The following is a 4,260-nucleotide window of genomic DNA, read 5'->3' on the forward strand; positions in this document are numbered from 1 at the left end:
AAGCACCGGCCACGTTGAAGTATCTCTGATGCTAGGAGAGAGGTAAATGCGGTCAATTAACTCCAATTAATCTATTTGAGCATTGAAGAGATCTTTAAACAGTTGGGGTGTTGCGAGCAGAATTCAAAACTCGGCAGGAAAATCCAAATGGGGTTTTGAGACCAACGCTTGAACCACTCGGCCATCGCAGCTGTGAACGGCATGTTCGTTTAGACAGCATTCCATATAGGAACATGTAACTTCTACAAAAGCAAGCATTGGTGGTTTAGGGGTAGAATTCTCGCCTGCCACGCGGGAGACCCGGGTTCAATTCCCGGCCAATGCAAGATCGTTTTGCATTCTGCACCAATGAGGAACTTCGGAACAGGATTGTGGTATTTGGTCCGTCGAGCCTGTTCCGCAACTCAATCCGATCATGACTGAGTTGTGACCGAAATCCCTCCACCCGCCTTCGTCCCATATCTCGAAATATCTTTGGTTAACAAAAATCGATAAATCACGGGTTTGAAATTAACAATTGAGCTCGCATCAACTGCCGTTTATGGAAGAGAGTTCCAAACTTCTCCAACACTTTGCTTGCAGAAGTATTTCCTAACTTCACTCCTAAAAGTCCTGACTCGAATGTTTAGCCTATGTCCCCAAGTCATAGACACCCCAACGAGCGGAAATAGTTTCTATCCATCTACCACATCAGTTCCTCTTAATATCTTGAACATTTCGATCACATCAACCCTTAATCTACTAAATTGAAGGGAATACAACTATAGTTTGTGTAATCTCTCCTCGTAATTTATCGCTTAGAGTCCAGTTATCTTTCTAGTAAATCACACTGCACTCCCTCCAAGGCCAATATATCCTTCCTAAGGTGCGGTTCACACAGTACTCCAGGTGTGGTCCAACCAGAGCTTTGTGTAGCTGTAGCATAATGTCTATTCTCATCCTCTAAACATATAGGCCACCATTCCATTAGCCTTCTGGATTATATTCTGTTCGTGTCCATGACATGTTATTGATCGATGTACATGGACACCTAAGTTCCTTTGGAACTGCACAGTTTCGAATTTTTCACCTTTTATAAAGTATTCTGATCTATCCTTTTGAGGTCCAAAGTGGATGATCTCACACTTGCCGAAATTGAAATACATTTGCCACAGTTTTGCCCATTCATTCATTATATTAATGTCTCTCTGGAATTTACCAGAATGATACCCGGACTTCAAGGGTTAAGTTACGAAGAGAGTTTACACAAATTGGGGTTGCATTCTCCAGAGTTTCGAAGGTTAAGGGGTGATCTGATCGAAGTTTGTAAGATATTAAGGGGAACAGATAGGGTGGATAGAGAGAAACTATTTCCGCTGGTTGGGGGTTTTGGAAGTAGGGGGCACTGTCTAAAAATTAGAGCCAGACCTTTCAGGAGCGAGATTAGAAAACATTTCTACACACAAAAGGTTGTAGAAGTTTGGAACTCTCTTCCGCAAATGGCAATTGATACTAGCTCAATTTATAAATTTAAATCTGAGATAGATAGCTTTTTGGCAACCAAAGGTATTAAGGGATATGGGCCAAAGGCAGGTATATGGAGTTAGATCACAGATCAGCCATGATCTTATCAAATGGCGGAGCAGGCACGAGGGGCTGAATGGTCTACTCCTGTTCCTGTGTTCCTATTCCGATATAATCTGCACTGCTTATAACGCTGCCCATTTTGGTGTCATCGGCAAACTTCCATATGTCGTTCCCTGTCCCGTCATCCAATATCAATGAGACCACCTGAATAGGGGGAGATTCACATTCAGCATCAATCTCTGCTTCATCTTGAGACATTTTATTTACTTCACATGTGTTGCACTTTGGAAACTTCAGCTTTCTCTCCTCTGGAGCTCAAACATGCACTTTAATCCTACCAACAGGAACACTGAAAAGATGTCAGAAGCCAATTGGTGTATTTTACACTCAACGTAGCTGAACAGCAAGAGCTTATTGGGGATTTTACCCCTGGACTCTCAGATATTAATCAACCAAAGCCCCCGAAACAAGAATCAGACATCTAGACCAACCAGACGCTGTTACTTACATCATGCAGCCAGTTTAAAGTTTCGCTGTCTCCCATAGCCGATCGGCTACCCTTTCAGACCTCTTCTGTCCATCCAATCTCGTTTTCTATTCCGGTATACAGCAACATCAAGTTGTACACTAACTATTTCCAGTCACCAATATTAGTTTCCCTTTACTAAATTGGTTTCGTTTCCACGACTTATATTATCAAGCAAGACGTTTCAGAATTAGTTGCTCGGAAACTACATTGCTTTGGAGGATACTGAGAGGTGTCGTTAAAAAGAGAGACCTTGGAGTGCATGTCCACAGATCCCTGAAGGGAAGAGGAGAGGTGGTTAAGGTGGTTAAAAAGGTATAAAGGATGCTTTGCTTTATTAGCCGAGGCATAGAATGTAAGAGCAGGGAGGTTATTCTGGAACTGAATAAAACACTAGTTCGGCTACAGCTGGAGTATTGCGTACAGTTTTGGTCACCACATTACAGGGACGATGGGACTACACTCGAAATGGTACAGAGATTTACGACGATGTTGTGAAGAGTGGAGAATTTTGGCTATGAGGATAGATTGGATGGGCTGAGGTTGTTTTCTCTGGAACCGACGAGGCTGAGGCGAGATTTAATTGAGGTGTATAAAATTATCACGGGCCTCGATAGAGTGGATAGGAAGGACCTGATTCACGTAGCAGAGAGTTCAATAAAAAGGGTCATAGATTTAAGGTAATTGGTAGAAGGATTAGAGTGGAGCAGAGGGGAATTTTGTTCCACGCAGCGGGTGGTGGGGGTCTGGAACTCACTGCCTGAGAGGGTGGGAGAAGCAGAAACCCTCATCGGGTTTAAAAAGGATTTCAATATGCACTTGAAGAGCCGTAACCGACAAGACTACGGACTAAACGCCGGTAAGTCGGGTGATGCTGGATATCTCTTTCCCGGCCGGAAGAAACATGATGGGCCGAATGTCCTCCGCTAACATAAATTTTAATGATTCTATGATATGTTTTGCCGTCTGTCTCGGCATCGTGATAACATACACTCTCCCATAAGTATACTTTAATCAAATTGGTGCTTTGTTTTACTGTGAGAGCGAAGAGATCTTAATGTTTAGACATTGGCTGCAGCAGCTGGGTTGCACCTTTACTTTTCCTACCGTCTCAACCTTTCTTTAGCCTTCTCTGCTGGTGTTGCAGGATCGATCAGCCGTCGCCGTTCACGGAAGCCTGAGAAGTCCATGAGAGGACAACACAAGAGACAGAGACAGGGAGAGATAGAGAAATGCATGCAAAGAAAATAAAGAGTATAAACAGAATCATAGAATCATAAAATGGTTACAGCAGAGAAGGAGGCCATTCGTCCCATCGAGCTCGTACCGGCTCGTTGTTAAAGCAATCAAGATAGTCCCATTCCCCCGCCCCTTCCCGTTAGCCCTGAATTTATTTCCCTTCAAGTATTTATCCAATTCCTTTTTGAAAGCCACCTTTCAATCAGCGCATTCCAGATTATAACTACTCGCTGGGTAAAGAACTGTTTCCTCATATCGCCTTTGGTTCTTTTGCCAATCACCTAAAATCTGTGTCCTCTGGTTCTCGACCCTTCCGCCAATGGGAACAGTTTCTCTTTATTTATTTATTCCAACCCTTCATGATTTTGAACACTTCGATCAAATCACCTCTTAACGTTCTCTGATCTAAGAACAACCCGAGCACGGGGTAAATGCGGTCAGTTAGCTTCAATTCATTTATTTGAGCATTAAACAGCTCTTTAAACATTACTGTGACATTATGGTAGCGCGGCCTCGCGGTCTAAAGTGTTAAATTTAGTTTCTATCGAGGCGTGGGTTTGAATCCCACTGCTGTTAGAATTTCTGCCAAAATTTATTTTGATCTGTTCACAGAAAACCCGATTGTAGTGCGATGGAGCAGAGGATGTGAAAGAAGCTGAAAGTGAAAGTGCAGATATTATTTTCATCACGGGGACAGGACACGTTTCCACAGGTAAGGGCCTCTCACCTTAAGATTCTTTCCAGCAGAGTAGGAGAGGTGATCAAAGTGACCGGGCTCTAGCAGTGCAATCAGTCAGTGCGCGGTCCTTATATGACCGTACAAGGTCGGGAAATGGCGAGGTTGTTCGTCGAGTCTCACCGAGATCAACGAATCCATTTCCTTGTGAACATTTCGAAACGGAGCTGAACGTATAATTGAGTGTTCCAAA

General features: G+C 43.3%; 1 non-coding gene across 1 annotated transcript; it reads left to right on the forward strand.

The window, feature by feature from the left end:
* The first annotated feature begins 254 nt into the window (after positions 1–254).
* trnag-gcc (transfer RNA glycine (anticodon GCC)) lies at positions 255–325 on the forward strand. The gene has a single exon. It is a non-coding gene; the product is annotated as a tRNA-Gly (tRNA).
* Positions 326–4,260: the final 3,935 nt, after the last annotated feature.

This window comes from Heptranchias perlo, chromosome 20, assembly GCF_035084215.1.
Source record: "Heptranchias perlo isolate sHepPer1 chromosome 20, sHepPer1.hap1, whole genome shotgun sequence".
Lineage (NCBI taxonomy): Eukaryota > Metazoa > Chordata > Chondrichthyes > Hexanchiformes > Hexanchidae > Heptranchias > Heptranchias perlo.